The sequence below is a fragment of the Podarcis pityusensis genome (genome assembly GCF_964106645.2).
Source record: "Podarcis pityusensis genome assembly, chromosome: 4".
NCBI lineage: Eukaryota > Metazoa > Chordata > Lepidosauria > Squamata > Lacertidae > Podarcis > Podarcis pityusensis.
This window is the reverse complement of record NC_138027.1, coordinates 1,381,720-1,399,555: the sequence shown is the minus strand read 5'-3', so window position 1 is coordinate 1,399,555 and position 17,836 is coordinate 1,381,720. Positions and strand designations below refer to the sequence as shown.

Below are 17,836 nucleotides of genomic sequence, written 5' to 3'. Positions count from 1 at the left end.
TGAGCCCTTTCACTTCCCTTCCTTCCGATGGCAGTTCCCTGACACTATATATGGACCTTAAGGTCCTCCGGGCTTTAAAGGTCAAAAGCAGCACCTTAAATCTGACCCTGTACTCCACCGGGAGCCAGTGCAGCTGGAAAAGCACTGGGTGAATATGCTCCCATGGCAGAGACCCCGTGAGGAGCCTTGCTGCAGCATTCTGCACCTGCTGGAGTTACTGGAACAGCTTCAAGGGGAGCCCTGCGTAGAGCGAATTCCAGTAGTCAAGCCTGGAGATGACCGTCGCATGGATCACTGTGGCCAGGTCAGGGCGGGAGAGGTAAGGGACCAACTGCTTGATGCGGCAAAGGTGGGAAAATGTCGCCTTGGCTGTTGTAACCTGCGCCTCCATGGAAAGGGAGGCGTCAAGGATTACACCCAAACTCTTAACGGAAGGCAATGGCAAGAGAAGGGAGTTGGTCCCTCATCCCCTCATTTCGCTTGGGCTATTCCCAGGCCATTCCAGCAGTGGAATAAGATTTCCCATTCAGAACGCTTCAGTTCAGGTTCAGGTATTTGATTTATGTATTTGTGGGCATTGACGTTCCCATTAATGACACTGCTGCTGCTGCTGCTGCTGCTGCTGCTGCAGCGTGAGTGTTGGGGAAGGCCGCTCCCTCCTTAGGCTAATTCCACCTGGCCTAGGGGCCCCACACTCACCTCCGCCACAGCCTTAAGGACACTGGTGCTGCTGCAGCAAATGTTAAAAATGTTTTTATATATTTTAAAGTGTTTTAAAGGTGTTTTTACATTTACTTTGTTGTACCACCATGAACAGTGGTTTTTATTTATGTATTTATTTTGTTCCGTTTTATTTTGATTTGGGGTTGTATATTGAGTGGGGTGGGGACTGGTTTTGTTTGGTATAATTGTTTGTGGTTTGTTTTGTTTTTCTATTTGGTAAATGGAGGCTAGTATGAGGCTTGGGATTGCTACTGTGGAGGGGTGAGGGAGGTATGGCAGTGGGGGCAGATGTTATAGGCGAAGGGGATTGAGATACGGATATGCTCGTACTCCTTCCAATCTGCGCCCCATCCTGAGGGACGAGGGTAGGGTGAGCAAGGATTACTCACCTCCGTCACTGGTGTTGTGCAATGCCAGGTCTATAGGCAATAAAACCGCCACCCTGCGAGATTTCTTTACCTCGCAGGGGGTCGACCTGGCTTGTGTGACGGAGACCTGGGTGTGCGAAGAGGAAACTGTTACCTTACGAGAGATGGCGCCCCCGGGTTTCTCTGTCCTCTGGCTGGGACAGGACAATATGGGATTGAGGGGGCAACTCCCATCTCTTGCGGGGGTGCAATTAGTGCCAGCACCGGACTTCCGGGGTGGCGCCATCAGTAATGGCGGATTCCCTCTGACTCGGAGGGGACTGGCTCTGTGGAAATCGGGTCTGCACCGCTATGGCGAAGCGGGGACCCTTCAAAAATCACAGGCGGGTGAAGCCTGTGACCATAGGACTCGGCGGGCAGCTTTTGCGCCCCCCCAACTTGCAAAGGAGCCCGATTACAGGTTCCGGAGCGGAGCGGGGAAGTGGCGCGGTGCTGTGAGTCAACTGCTTCTTCCGTGGAGCGAAGCCGCATAGCCGTTACCGGAGAGCGCTGCCTTTTTCCTGGGACAATTTGGCTGCAAAACAACGATCTGTGAGTAGGCTAATTTCAGAAACAAAGGAACTAAGAAATAATTTGGCACCGAAGCGGAGAGGCATAAACAGGAAGTCTGCCTTCCGTTCTTTGTAAATGGAGTAAAGCAATGAACTTGTAAGTGGAAACCTCGAAAGACGTTGGAAAAGGATTACAATTCTAACATCAAATAAGCGATTCCCCCCCCCCCCTTGATTGCAGGGGAGGAGGGGGAAAAGGTCTGAACTGTATTTCCCTGCAAAAAGAGAGAAAAGGAAGCTAAAATCCACCGCTTAAAACCTGGGAATGGGTTGCCAGTGAACAGTAAGAATGCCGTATTGTGAAATGCGCTGCTGCTGAAAGTACTCTTTGACAGTTAACTCTGCAAGTGAGATACAAGTAAGATACAATATTTCTGGCTGGCTTCTCCTGGTTTTAAAGTAACTGAAAACAATTGAGATTGAAACTGTTGTCCTTTTTGTGAATTGGGGGGCTAAAGGAAAAAAGGTTAATTACTTTAAGACAATAATTTCTGACTGCTACTGTGTCCCCCTAGAGGAAGTTTGAAATTGTTACAATAGTAGCTATGCCAGGGGAATTTTCCACTTCAAAACAAATTCTGATCGTGAGACTGACCTTGGGCCTTATCTAGAGTGTTATGGCAGATGGAAAGGAGAAAATAGATTTGCTACAGGAAAAAACAATGAGGTCTGGCAGATTATTTCGTAAAGACGGTGGGCTGCAGCGAAGAGCATCGACATCTGGTCCTTCTGGATTACCAACAGGAGCCTCATCGGCACAACCTAAACCCCCCTTGATTGGAACTGGTGGAAATGACTGGCAGAATCCGAGACCAGGGAGAAGAGTCGGTGGAAGAAGATTGGAAGAAATTCAAAGATTATCTACAGAAATATTGCAAAATTAATGAATGTTAGAATGATGTTAGAATGAAGTTAGGTGGTTTAAGCAGCAATGCTATAAAGGTGTATGTAAAAATGGACTGATAACAGGTGAAAATCCAAAGTTATAGTATATTAAGTTAAAGGATTAAGAGAAAATAAAGAGGGAAAGAAATTGCTGAATTAACTAACTGAATTGGAATACAAAAAAGGGAGGTATGAGGAGGTCAGGGAAGTAAGGATATGAATGTAAGGCATGGAAAGATTGATGTATTTTTAAAGTGTTTTTTATTCTTTTATTCTGTATTTTGTATTTTTCTTGTATTTTTACTTTTGTCTTTTGTTTTTGTCTTTTTTTGTTTTTTCTCCTTGTCTTTATTTATGTAATTCTTCTTTTTGAAATTTTAATAAATATCATTTTTTAAAAAAAAGCAATTAGTGCCAGCACCATCCGTTAAGAGTTTGGGTGTAATCTTCGATACCTCCCTCTCTATGGAGGCGCAGATTACAGCTACAGCAAAGGCGGCATTTTTTCATCTCCGCCAAGCTAAGCAGTTGGCTCCTTATCTCTCTCGCCCTGACCTAGCCACTGTGATCCACGCGACGGTCACCTCCAGACTGGATTATTGTAACTCGCTCTACGTGGGGCTGCCCTTGAGACTGACCCAGAAACTCCAGCGGGTGCAGAATGCTGCGGCGAGACTCCTTACGGGGTCTTCGCTGCGAGATCACATTCATCCGGTACTATACCAGCTGCACTGGCTCCCGGTGGAGTACAGGATCAGGTTTAAGGTGCTGGTTTTAACCTTTAAAGCCCTATACGGCCTAGGACCCTCGTACCTACGGGACCGCCTCTCCTGGTATGCCCCACAGAGAAACTTACGGTCTTCAAATAAAAACATCTTGAAGGTCCCAGGCCACAGAGAAGTTAGGCTGGCCTCAACTAGAGCCAGGGCTTTCTCGGCTGCGGCTCCAATCTGGTGGAATGCTCTGTCACAAGAGACTAGGGCCCTGCGGGACCTGACATCTTTCCGCAGGGCTTGCAAGACAGAGCTGTTCCACCAGGCCTTTGGTCAGGGCGCAGCCTGACTCCCTCCTCTGGCAATCTGCACAGAATTTTGCTTAACGGTTGCCATTAATTTGATTTTAATTAATTTTTATAATGGAATGTTTTTAGAATGTGGGATTATTTGATTGTTGTTAGCTGCCCTGAGCCCGGCTTCGGCTGGGAAGGGCAGGATATAAATAAAATTTATTATTATTATTATTATTATTATTATTATTATTATTCTGCCCACACCTTTTGCTGTCATACAACCCTAGATCATCACACTGTCTGGGTGTTTCACGGTCAGTGTAATGCAAGTAGGATGTAAATCTCCGATTCTCCTCCTCGCATATTTCATGCCATCACTACCAAGCAAGGAGATTGGGGTCTCATCACACCAAATAACACTGTCCCATTGTTCCGCTGTCTGGTTACCATGGGTTTTAGCCCAGTTTAATCTTTTCCACCTTGGCTTGAGATATAATGTAATGGATTTAGGGGTTGCTCGTGCGTAAGTTGCCGCCACTGCTGGCGAGGTTACCTGGTTAAACCCTTTCTGACTGAACAGCCTCCAGCATCGTGACTGTCTCAGTCGCTGGCAGAATCCGTCAGTGGGCGTTTCTTGAACCTTTTCCAGCATAAAAGTTGTTTGACGCCAAGTCTCCTCCTACTCTCCCTGCGCGGAAGTCTTCTGCGCAGGGAGGGTGTGGGCAGCGGAGTACCCGTACTCTCTCCGCTGGTCTCCGGCGAGGAGTCTTGGAGCCTCCTCTCCGATTCCCCCATCGCCCCCCTTCTCCACTGGTGTTATGCTGATTTCCTTCCCCAGCAGATGGGCTGCCTCTCTCCCTACTGGGGCCCTCTCCTGCATCCCTCTGGAGCCTTCCCTCCGCCTCTAGCTCCGATGGCAGTTCCCTGACATATAACAATGGCTTTTTCCTTAGAATTCTAGCATTTAGACCAGTCCTTGCACTCAACTTCACCTTCCGTTGCCCCATGTCATCTTGTAAACACCCAGATGATTTTCTTCTGACATGTGGGCACAGACTCTTCATTCTTCGATCATCACTTGCTGTTGTGCACCTTTTCCTGCCTTTACCAGTCTGATTTTGTAGTGACTGAGTCTCCTTATGTTGTTCTTTAGTCATTTAGTCCTGTCCGCCTCTTGGTGACCCCCTGGACCAGAGCATGCCAGGGACTCCTGTCTTCCACTGCCTCCCGCAGTTTGGTCAAACTCATGCTGGTAACTTCAACAACACTATCCAACCATCCTCTCCTCTGTCGTCCCCTTCTCCTTGTGCCCTCCATCTTTCCCAACATCAGGGTCTTTTCCAGGGAGTCTTCTCATCTCATGAGGTGGCCAAAGTATTGGAGCCTCAGCTTCAGGATCTGTCCTCCCAGTGAGCACTCAGGGCCGATTTCCTTCAGAATGGATACGTTTGATCTTCTTGCAGTGTATGGGAGTCTCCTTATACCTCTTCACAAATATAGAAAGGCCAGCTTTGGTTAAGTTTTCCTCAATCTTTCTTCTTCTTTTTTCTTTTTAAAAAATGAATATTTATTGAATTTTATAACAAATAAAAATATATCAATCATCATGTTATATACAAATGTTCTCCCTCCCATCCTCTGGACTTCCCTCAACTCCCCCTCTACTGAGTTATTTGGTTTTATTTATTGTGTCCTGCTTTATATAAAAGTAAATTCCCTTACCATTTCTCTAATTTGTCTGTTACTATAATAAAGTTTATTCAGACCCTGCCAGTTGTTGTTTCTGCAAATAACCTGTAAATGGTTCCCAAACTTTTAAAATCCTTTTTGTCCTTCTCTTGTAGTTTATCTGTTAGCTTAGCCAATTCTGCATAATTCATCAGTTTTTCTTACCAGTGTTCTTTTGATGGTATTTCTTCCATCTTCCAATTTTGTGCAGTCAAGATTCTTGCCGCTGTTGTTGTTGTTGTTGTTTAGTCGTTTAGTCGTGTCCGCCTCTTCGTGACCCCCTGGACCAGAGCACACCAGGCACTCCTGTCTTCCACTGCCTCCCTCCTGCTGGTAGCTTCGAGAACACTGTCCCACCATCTCGTCCTCTGTCGTCCCCTTCTCCTTGTGCCCTCCATCTTTCCCAACATCAGGGTCTTTTCCAGGGAGTCTTCTCTTCTCATGAGGTGGCCAAAGTCTTGGAGCCTCAGTTTCAGGATCTGTCCTTCCAGTGAGCACTCAGGGCTGATTTCCTTCAGAATGGAGAGGTTGGATCTTCTTGCAGTCCATGGGACTCTCAAGAGTCTCCTCCAGCACCAGAATTCAAAAGCATCAATTCTTCGGCGATCAGCCTTCTTTATGGTCCAGCTCTCACTTCCATACATCACTACTGGTAAAACCAGAGCTTGAACTATACGGACCTTTGTCGGCAAGGTGATGTCTCTGCTTTTTAAGATGCTGTCTAGGTTTGTCATTGCTTTTCTCCCAAGGAGCAGGCGTCTTTTAATTTCGTGACTGCTGTCACCATCTGCAGTGATCATGGAGCCCAAGAAAGTAAAATCTCTCACTGCCTCCATTTCTTCCCCTATTTGCCAGGAGGTGATGGGCCCAGTGGCCATGATCTTCGTTTTTTTGATGTTGAGCTTCAGACCATATTTTGCACTCTCCTCTTTCACCCTCATTAAAAGAGTTGTTGTAGCATACATAAATAATGTATGCTATAAATAATGTCCCTTTTTCTTTTGGCAGCTCTTGATTTGAGATACCTAACAGAAAGGCTTCAGGATGTTTACCAAAGCTCATTTTAAACATTCTTTTCAGTTCATTATATATCATTTCCCAGTATTTTTTAATGCATTTGCATTCTTTACCTCGCAGGGGGTCGACCTGGCTTGTGTGACGGAGACCTGGGTGCGCGAAGGGGTAACTGTTACCTTACGAGAGATGGCGCCCCCGGGTTTCTCCGTCCTCCACCAGTCACGGACTGTGGGCCGGGGGGGAGGGGTGGCAGTATTAATCCGGGAAGATTGTTCTTTCAGGGCTCTACCTTCGCCATCGATCCCCGGCATTGAATGTGTTGGCCTAGTGTGGGGCTCCGAGGAGAGCTTGGCTGTCTGGCTGGTGTACCGGCCACCTAGCGCACCATCAGCCACCCTGTCAGGCCTGCTGGAGGCAGTGGCCGGCTGGGCCTTGGAGTTCCCTAACCTATTGGTATTGGGAGACTTCAACTTCCATGCTGATGCCACTCCCTCCTCACAGGCTCTGGACCTGGTGTCTTCCATGGCGACACTAGGGCTCTCCCAGTTTGTTTCGGGCCCCACACATCAAGCAGGCCACACGCTGGATTTGATCTTTGGCGCCGGTATAGATGTGATCATGTCTCCTTCGATGAAGGTGCCATGGTCTGATCACTACGCTCTGAAAGCCAGGATTGACTTTCCACCCCCACCCTGCTTAGGTGGCGAGCCGATTTGGGCTCGCCCGCAGAGGCTGATGGACCCTGATAGATTCCGTCAAGCCTTGCGGGACCTTGCTCCCCCTGGCGACTCATTGACTGAGCTTGTTGAGGGCTGGAATACCCAGCTCCTGGCAGCCATCGATGAGATCGCACCTAAGCGCCCTCTGCGACCCCGCAGAAACCGGGCTCCCTGGTTTACCGAGGAGCTTCGGAAAATGAAGCGGGACCTCAGACGGCTAGAGCGAGTATGGCGGGGTGCCCGTGACGGAGCCTCAAGAACATCTTATAGGGTTTTTATGAAAACCTATGAGATGGCAGTGAAGGCCGCTAAGAAGTCTTACTTCTCGGCCTCCATTGCATCCGCTAGCTCTCGCCCGGCGCAATTATTTAGTATAATTCGGTCTTTAACGTCCCTTGAAGGACAGCCAAATTTAAATAACAATTTGACACACAGCTGTGAGGCATTTGCGAGCTTTTTTGCGGAAAAGGTCCTGTTGCTCCGCCATGACCTCCCTGCCAATTTGGATACAATAAAGGAACTGGAGGCCCCTCGACTGTCCTCGGGTCCAGTATTGGACCACTTTGACCGGATATCTCCAGCCGATGTGGACAGATTCCTCCAAGCTGGAAAGCCCACCACCTGTCCTCTTGACCCGTGCCCGTCATGGCTGATTAGAGCGTGTCCAGACGAGGTGCGGGCCCCCCTGGGGGATATTATCAATTTGTCCCTTGGCACCGGGATATTCCCAGGGGAACTGAAGGAGGCAGTGGTGCGTCCGCTCTTAAAGAAAACATCATTAGATCCCTCAGATCTATCCAATTACCGCCCGGTCTCGAATCTTCCATTCCTGGGTAAGGTGATTGAGAGAGCGGTTGCTGAACAGCTTGGTAGGTTTCTGGATGAAACATCTGCTTTGGATCCATTCCAGTCCGGCTTCCACGCTGGTCATGGGACCGAGACGGCTCTGGTCGCCCTAACAGATGATCTCCGCAGGCAGCTGGATCGAGGTGGGTCAGGGCTGCTGATTCTTCTAGATCTGTCAGCAGCCTTTGACATGGTCGATCACGAACTCCTGGACCACCGCCTTGCCGACGTGGGGATCCAGGGCACAGTCCTTCAATGGCTGCGCTCGTTTCTCTCTGGTCGGGGACAGAGGGTGGCGCTTGGGGGGGAATTGTCATCGCGCCACTCCTTGGTGTGTGGAGTGCCTCAGGGTGCGATTCTCTCCCCGATGCTTTTTAACATCTTTATGCGCCCCCTCGCCCAGCTTGTCCGGAGTTTTGGGCTGGGTTGCCATCAGTATGCTGATGACACCCAACTCTATCTGTTGATGGATGGCCATCCTGACTCGGCCCCAGACACACTGACCAGATGTCTGGAAGCTGTGGCTGGATGGTTACGTGGGAGCCGGTTGAAGTTAAATCCTTCGAAGACAGAGGTCCTCTGGCTGGGGCGGGACGATATGGGATTGAGGGGGCAACTCCCATCTCTTGCGGGGGTGCAATTAGTGCCAGCACCGTCCGTTAAGAGTTTGGGTGTAATCTTCGATACCTCCCTTTCTATGGAGGCGCAGATTACAGCTATAACAAAGGCGGCATTTTTTCATCTCCGCCAAGCTAAGCAGTTGGCCCCTTATCTCTCTCGCCCTGACCTAGCCACTGTGATCCATGCGACGGTCACCTCCAGACTGGATTATTGTAACTCGCTCTACGTGGGGCTGCCCTTGAGACTGACCCAGAAACTCCAGCGGGTGCAGAATGCCGCGGCGAGACTCCTTATGGGGTCTTCGCTGCGAGATCACATTCATCCAGTACTATACCAGCTGCACTGGCTCCCGGTGGAGTACAGGATCAGGTTTAAGGTGCTGGTTTTAACCTTTAAAGCCCTATACGGCCTAGGACCCTCGTACCTACGGGACCGCCTCTCCTGGTATGCCCCACAGAGAAACCTACGGTCTGCAAATAATAACATCCTCAAGGTCCCAGGCCTCAGAGAGGTTAGGCTGGCCTCAACTAGAGCCAGGGCCTTCTCGGCTGCGGCTCCAATCTGGTGGAATGCTCTGTCACAAGAGACTAGGGCCCTGCGGGACTTGACATCTTTCCGCAGGGCCTGCAAGACAGAGTTGTTCCGCCAGGCCTTTGATCAGGGCGCAGCCTGACTCCCTCCTCTGGCAACCTGCACAGAACTTTGCTTAATTGGTTGCCATCAATTTGATTTAATTAATTTTTATAATGAAATATTTTTAGATTGTGTGATTATTTGATTTTTTGATTATTTGATTGTTGTTAGCCGCCCTGAGCCCGGCTTCGGCTGGGGAGGGCGGGATATAAATAAAATTTATTATTATTATTATTATATGATAAAATGTTCCTTTCTTTTCTTTACATCTCCAGCATCTCTTATTTTCTTTCTTAAACATCTTTGCCATTTTCACTGATGTGATATACCATCTATACATCATTTTCATGTAATTCTCTCTTAATAATATACAATCTGTAAATTTTATATCAACTTTCCACAAAAAAACATAACACACTGACAAAAGTCAAGCTAAGCAAGTTGTGCTTCCTTTTTCTGGTTATTCCGCTATGACTTTTGATAGAATACAGATAATTACATTCTTCATTAAATTATCTTTCCATTGATACATAATTTTGTGGTATTACTCTAAACGAAGTTGTGTTACGAAGCATCAAACATCTGAAATATACTATTTTCCCAAAAGGCTTCCACAATTTTGGCCACTACTGTATATCAAACAAATCAACACTCAACAACCATCAGAATATATGAATAAAAATGTTGGTTAATGACAACCAACAAAGGCAATGAACAAAGACCCAACTCCCTTCAGTTCTTCTTGATTTGTTCCTGAGGTTCTAATCCCTTTTTTGTCTCCATTGCAGATTTTGATGAATTGGAAAACAAGAACAAGGATGAACATGACAAAACCCCTGGAGAGGAGAAGCCATGCAAAAATTTGAAATGTGGAGAGAGCTGCAGTCAGAACTCCCATTCCACTTCCCAACAAAGAATTCTCATTGGAAAGAAACCCTATCAGTGCGTGGAATGTGGAAAGAGCTTCAGTCAGAACTCCAATCTCACTAAGCATCAGAAAATTCATACAGGGGAGAAACCCTATCAGTGTGTGGAATGTGAAAAGAGCTTTAGTCACAGCTCTGATCTCACTAATCATCACAGAATTCATACAGGGGAGAAACCCTATCAGTGCATGGAATGTGGAAAGACCTTCAGTCAGAGAGGCTATCTCACTTCCCATCAGAGAATTCATACAGGAGTGAAACCCTATCAGTGTGTGGAATGTGGAAAGAACTTCAGTCACAGCCACTGTCTCACTTCCCATCAAAGAATTCATACAGGAGAGAAACCCTATCAGTGTGTGGAATGTGGAAAGAGCTTTAGTATGAGCTACAATCTCACTAAGCACCAGAGAATTCATACAGGGGAGAAACCCTATCAGTGCGTGGAATGTGAAAAGAGCTTCAGTACGAGTTCCCATCTCACTTCCCATCAGAGAATTCATACAGGGGAGAAACCCTATCAGTGTGTGGAATGTGGAAAGAGTTTCAGTCGGAACTCCTCTCTCACTTCCCATCAAAGAATTCATACAGGGGAGAAACCCTATCAGTGCATGGAATGTGGAAAGAGCTTCAGTCACAGCCACAGTCTCACTTCCCATCAAAGAATTCATACAGGGGAGAAACCATATAATTGCTTTGAATGTGGAAAGAGCTTTAGTAAGAGCTGCACTCTCACTTCCCATCAAAGAATTCATACAGGAGAGAAACCCTATCAGTGCGTGGAATGTGGAAAGAGTTTCATCCAGAGAGCACATCTGAATACCCATCAAAGAATTCATACAGGGGAGAAACAATATAAATGCTTTGAATGTGGAAAGAGCTTTAGTAAGAGCTGCACTCTCACTTCCCATCAAATAATTCATACAGGGGAGAAACCCTATCAGTGTGTGGAATGTGGAAAGAGCTTCAGTATGAGCTCCAGTCTCACTTCCCATCAAAGAATTCATACAGGGGAGAAACCCTATCAGTGTGTGGAATGTGGAAAGAGCTTCAGTCAGAGCTCCAATCTCACTAGGCATCAGAGAATTCATGCAACGGTTGGAAAAACCATTATCCAGCTTTAGGAGCCAGGCAAATCCGCACCTTGCTAACCGGGCCTTTGCCTGATTGACAGCTAATGCCCTTTTAAAATGTGGTAGTGAGGGGGGTTACAGATGTATATTTTGTGTTTTTATGTTGTCTTTTTATATTGTAACCGTCCTGAGACATGTGGGAACAGGAGTCGACTTTTAGAGGCTGAGGGGATTTTGCCCCCCAATGATATATTTGAGGGGGCCACCCCCCCCAGTTGATAGGCATTGCCATTCCAATGCCCTTTATGCATCATGTGATTGATTGTGCAAGGCAGGCCTTACCTGGCCCCTTCCTCCAATATTTTATTCAAGTTGGCACCACAGAGTCAGGTGGTATACAAATTAAATAATTACATAAATCACCTTCATTTGCACATGTTTCAGCTTGTAAATATCCTTATTTATTATCATTTTTAATATTTATGTGCCCTTCATCTGAAGATTTCACAACAGAAACATACAGGATAAAAGCATGGCTTTCTCAAAAACAAGTCAAGCCAGAGTCTAAATAAAAAAAAAATCCTTCCAGTAGCACCTTTAAGACCAACTAAGTTATACCAAGAACTAACTTAGTTGGTCTTAAAGGTGCTACTGGGGGGACTTCCGGGTTGGCGCCATCGCCGAATGGCGGACTCCCTCCGAGCTCCGGAGGGAGCCGGCTCGGCAGGGGCTGGGTCCTACCGCGCCGGCGACGCGGGGACCCTTAAAAACCACGGGCACGGGGCCCGTGGACATGGGGACTCGGCTGGTACCGTCAGCGCCCTCCCGACTCGTGAAGGAGCCTTTTTAAAGGCTACGGATCGGGTGCCTGGGAGTGGCGTGGTACTTTGAGTCTATCGCTTCCCCTGCCGAGTGCAGCCGCATGCCATTCGTCGGAGAGCGCTGGCTTCTTCCATTTGAAATTCGGACATTTAACAAAAACCCGTGAGTAATTGGGTAACCGGGTACAAAAGGAGGGGAAAAAAAAGGAATTTTTTTTTTCGGATTCGGCACGAGCGGGGGGGATCTAAAAAGGAAGTCAGTCCCCTCCCTGATTGTAAACATGCTAAAACAAGGACTGAGAAACCAAGATCAATTCTGAAGTTTATTGCTGACTAAAAATACCAAATTCCACGATGGAATCATTACAAGAATTGTGCTGGAGGAGAGTCGAGGGTGAGAGGGAAAAGGCAACCCCCCCCCGGGAACCGGGGCGATTCAGAGAACCTGGCGGAGAGAGATGGAGAGTTTGACAGCTGTCAAAGTAGCTGTCAAATCTTGAGAATATAAAGAGGACTTTGCTACAAGTATTTTGCTGGTTGATTTTGATACAATTGGATATAAATATGGATACAAAATGTCGGATGGAAAAAGAAACAACAATTTGACTTTTGGATGAGAGGACACAAAGTTATTGCAATCCCTCTAGAGGGGCTTTGGGACATTACAAGCGGCGTATATGGAAAACTACTCTGGGATGTGTACTACTGGTCTTAGCTCCTGGGAAAGTAGCAAAACTGAAATATTTGTTTTGTCTACAGAGGTGACAACACAATAGAATCTTTCTATTTAAGTAAGCTCCTGAATAACAAACCTCTGTAGAGATACTAGATTTCAGAATAAGAATGGTTTTGCAGCTGAACAAGACAGAAACCTGAGAAAGTAAGAAACAAAAGAGTAAAGGACCAACTACGCCACGGCAAGAACAATGGGAGGAGTAACAATGATCAAGGGAAATTAAAGGCCTCGATTAGACTGGACTTTTGAAATTAAATATTATCAAAATAAGTAAATTTAAAGAAAACCGGCAAGATGAATTGAGAAAGTTTGGCTGTGGACTTGAGACCTCCAGGCCGACAACATACAGACTGATGGACATAGGGAATCTAAACCGGGGAAGGGAGGGGGAATTCTAGAATCCAAAGGCTATGTAATCAACTTTTGGAATCTTCTTCTATTTTCTATCTTTTAAATTTTTTTTTTTTTATATATATAACTTTGGTATTTTGATTTAACAAGTTTTGGAAAAAAAAAGAAAAGGGGGAATTCGTGGAAGGAAACGGGGTAGATTTTGGGGAAAAAAATCTTTGTTTTACTTTGTTAAAGGTGAGGAGTGATGTTAAGATTGTAATTTAAATTGGCTATTAGGCATAACATATTAGGTTAAATTGGGAATGAGAACTTGTGGAACCAACGTAGGGAAAGGGGAATACAGTCGGGAGGGGAAGGAGGGAGTCCCAGAAAGAAGGTTATGAACATAAGGGTTTAAAATTGGTCTTTTTTCTTTCTTTTCTTTTTCTTTATCTTTTCTATCTTCTTTATTCTGTTATTATTGGAAATTTTAATAAATATGATTAAAAAAAAAAAATTAAAGGTGCTACTGGAAGGATTTTTTTTATTTTGACTATGGCAGACCAACACGGCTACCTATCTGTAACTGAAGTCAAGCCAGAGAAATCTCTCCTCCCCTTTTTATGGATGGAGTTACAAACTTTGTTGGTCAGGGGACAGTTGTGGAAATAGTGCATCTTGATTTCAGTAAGGCTTTTGACAAAGTCCCCCGTGATCTTTCTGGGAGAAAGCTGGTAAAATGTGGGCTGAACGAGGAAACTGTTAGGCGGATTTGACTGACCGAACCCAAAGAGGACTCCTTCATGGTTCCTCATCATCCTGGGGAAAAGTGACAAGAGGGGTGTTACAGGGTTCTGTCCTGGGCCCGTTGTTGTTCAATGTCTTTATAAATGACTTGGATGAAGGAACTGAGGGGATGCTCATCACATTTGCGGAGGACACCAAACAGGGAGCACAGGCCAATGTGGCAGAAGGCAGAATCAGATCAAGGGCAGGAATAGTACCACTTTCTTCTGCCTTGGTCAGGCCCCACCTAGAATACTGTGTTCAGTTCCTCGCCAGAGGATCCAATCCTGCAAAAATACCATGGTCTGGTTGGCAAAGATCCTACTCCCTCACCAACAGAACCAGCTACTCCTTTTCAACGTGCAGTCCTTGCCTGTTCCTTAATTCAGGATACTGTGGCATTTCCAGTTATAGTGCCGCCTGCTGGCGCTCCAGCAGGAACTCAAGCCCAACACCAACCTTTTGACTTTAAGATCTTGAAAGAGTTGCAGCAGTCAGTAAAGACCAATGGACTCCAAGCCCCATATACGCAGACGCTTTTGGAAGCCACATTAGCCCAGCTCTTGGTTCCAGATGACATAAATCTTTTGGCCCATACAGTGTTACCTCCATCAGCGGGCGTATTGTTTGCCCACGAATGGGAAACTGCCAGCCGTGCATATGCTCCGGCTTTATTACAACAAATCAGAGGGAATAATCCAAATATTACCCTCGTAGACGTCCTAGACGCCATGATGGGGCGTGGTCCCTTTGTTCAGGCTTCAGTGCAAGCCACACTGCTGCAAATCATATTGAGGGATACCGCTCTTGCTACTAAACAAGCAATGAGAAAAATCCCAGAACCCAGTATTCAATCAAGGTGGGGTTCAATCAGGCAAGAGAATCATATTCTTCCTTTGTGGACAGGCTGATTACAGCAGTGAGTCGCCAAATAGAAAATCCTGAAGCCAAACAAATAATTATCAAACAATTGGCCTTTGAAAATGCCAATGAGGATTGTAAGGTTTCATTCCGACCGATAATACACAATCCTACACAGCAGCCATGCTTCGCATTTGTCAATCTGTGGGTACAGCCTCCCACAAGGCTCATCTGCTGGCAGCGGCGCTAAATAAAAACCAGCCTGTAGCCACCGATAAAACATGTTTCCAGTGTGGCAAACCAGGACACTTTAAGGCGCAATGTGGATCCACGCAACAGCCTAGGCGTCCTTCTACCAAATGTCCAATCTGCAAAAAAGGCTTTCATTGGGCAAATCAATGCAGATCGCTTCCCCAAAACCAACAGCAGGGTCAGTACACTGCCCAACATCAGCAAGGACAACAGCAGGGAAACTGGCAGCCGGGCCCACCTTGGGCCCAGACAAATCAATAGGGGACCCCCCGGAGTCCAGGGAAACAGCACCACAGCTTCGCCTGACTCAGGACGTGGAATTCCATTTGCCTTTCTGCCCTTTAAAGACTCATGTTCTCACTGAAGCAGGGTTGGACAATCATGCCACTTGTCTGGTATTACCTCTATTATCTGCACAGGCAACGGGAATTCATGCGGTACCGATGCTAACACACGGACCATATGTGAATTTCCCTGAGATCACGCTATATGCGGATCGTCCATGCAGAATACAGTCAAATACTTCAGTGGTGAAGATTATCATTTTTCCCCCATCCGAACAACTACCCCTAATTGCAGCAGCCATGAACATTACAGCCTCGTGCCCTTCTGTGTCTCTGACAGTGGGAGGTCGACTCATTGAGGGAGTTCTGGACACAGGGGCGGATGTAACAGTCGTGGCAAAATCTGCTTGGCCTTCCAGTTGGCCCACCTGTCCAGCCACACAAGTTATTGGTGTGGGAGGTGAATCACAGGCACGGCGCAGTCTCCACCCAATACTCATCCAAAGCGATAGCAGGGTTCAGATCACCCTCTATCCGTTAATAATGGACATTCCAGTCTCCTTATGGGGGCGCGATATTTTGGCTATTGCAGACACCAAATTGGAGACAAATTTATTCTAAGGGCTGCCCCTGCACTTCCACGCAAGGCACTGCCGTTACGATGGATCACCACTACCCCAGTATGGGTAGAACAGTGGCCCCTACCAAAAGAAAAATTAGCAGCGGCGGCCCAGCTTATTTCTGAACAATTGACCCTTGGCCACATTGAACCGTCCTCATCTCCCTGGAACTCCCCAATTTTCATTATAAAAAAAAAATCAGGAAAATGGCGTCTTCTGCAGGATATGAGAAAAATTAATCAACAAATACAGCCAATGGGAACTTTACAACCTGGCATGCCAAATCCAAATATGCTCCCGCGAGAATATCAGAAAAATCCTTCTTGACTGCGTCTGCATTGTTTCAAATATAAGTTCACTTACCCATGTTATGGAAATGACGGGGGGGGGGCATCTTTATAGTTATTGCAATGTTACAAATATTAGCCCTGAATGTATGCTTTTGACTTGACAGCGCAGGGAAGATACCTAGCTTTATAAATTCCTAGAAAATCCATACTTTAACCGACTCTCCTCATTCCAATGCCATTTTAACCCTGCAAGAAAAAAAGGTGAATTTGGGCTCCACCTCCCTCCATGAACCAAGAAGCAGGAAGTCACGTAGGCAGTAGGAAGAGGGCATCTTTCCCCAAGCCTGAGAGCACATACACGGCCCCCCACCCAGGGAGTGACGGGGGGGCAACAATAGACATCCACAGAGGCAATTTAGCAAGTCAGGTGTTCTGAAAGCCCAACTCCGGACAAGTCCTGAGGGCAAGGAGATGCCAAGGGTTTCCTTGTTCTTTGGGTGATGGGGACTTAAGAGGTGTTGTGAGCGGTGTCTGGCCCCTGCTGAACTTGTGTATATCTTATATCCCCTCCTTTGTGATGTAGTATGGGCCTATTCATGATGCCCTGTGAAATGTACTATGGGTAAAAGTCAAAGTAACCCTTTGTTCTGGGTTCTTGCTCCTGTGGGGACCTGTTGGGCAACAAGAAAGATCAAGGTCTACTGACCGCTGTTTTGCTTCAAATTACTTGGCTGGAACTTCCCGACTGGCTGGGCTGATGAGTCGTCTCTCAACCCGGAATAATAATAATAATAATAATAATAATAATAATAATAATTTATTATGTTGGGTGTAGTGAAGGGTTAACCTTCTGTGTCTCGAGGCTGAGAGGAGGCGCTTACAAGGGAAGTAAGCCAGGACGTGACGAAAGCAGCTTGGAATGCTGTGAGCTGAGTGAAAAGTGAAAGCAGCTTTGCTACGCAGCTGCAAGCTGAGAGAGAGTCGCAAAATGCAGCTTGAATCAGATGGATTGTAAATATGCTATTTTTGAGCAAATAAAGTGCTACTAGGAAAGAAGAAACGTGTGTGTCAGGGCTGCCTCAAGTCTCAGCTCACAAAAGACCAACGCCTTTCTTTTCTTATATACAAACGTGTTTATTGCAGTTCATTGTTTGCTTCAGATCCGAGGCGCGCAGCCCTATGTCTGCTAGGCTTAGACCGCTGAAGTCCCTTCTGAATCTGTCCCCGCCCTGCACCAGTTTAAGAGGCTTGCGCTGCTCCACCTCTTTCTCTCTTTCCTTTTCCGCAGGGTCTTTCTGCCCGCTGGGGTTTCGCCCCTCCTGGATTCCTCCGACGCGGAATCAGACTGCTCTTGCCCCCTCCTGCGGGCTTTGGGACCTGGCCCCTCCTCCGGGCTCCCTGTACTTCCGCGCGCCTCTACATTTGAACTTGGCGCGCGCCCCCAACCTCTAACTTGCCTTTTGACAGCTACGCTACTCCCTTCACTACTCCCCTCCCCTTCCGGGAGGGTGGCTTGCTCCGACCTCCCTCCTTTCTCTACTGCCGGAGCCGCCTCCCCTGATACACTGGAACCTCCACCCCCTTCGCTGCACTCTGGCGGGGAGGCTGGTCCTGACGCCCAGCTGCCACTTTGGGATCCCCCGCTGGCCCCCTGCTCCTGACAAGTCCCCCCTGGGGCTCCCCTGGCCTTGACCACC

The 17,836-nt window shown here is 47.0% G+C and overlaps 1 protein-coding gene and 1 long non-coding RNA gene across 2 annotated transcripts in view; one reads left to right on the top strand and one right to left on the bottom strand.

The window, feature by feature from the left end:
* The window catches only part of LOC308475073 (uncharacterized protein), a 133,925-nt gene that overhangs the window by 18,721 nt on the left and 97,368 nt on the right, over positions 1-17,836 (top strand). The gene's annotated exons all lie outside the window — the stretch shown is intronic.
* LOC308475433 lies at positions 11,203-14,536 on the bottom strand. Its single transcript, XR_013985188.1, has 2 exons — positions 13,623-14,536; positions 11,203-11,692 (listed from the first exon to the last, which is right to left on the bottom strand). It is a non-coding gene; the product is annotated as an uncharacterized lncRNA (long non-coding RNA).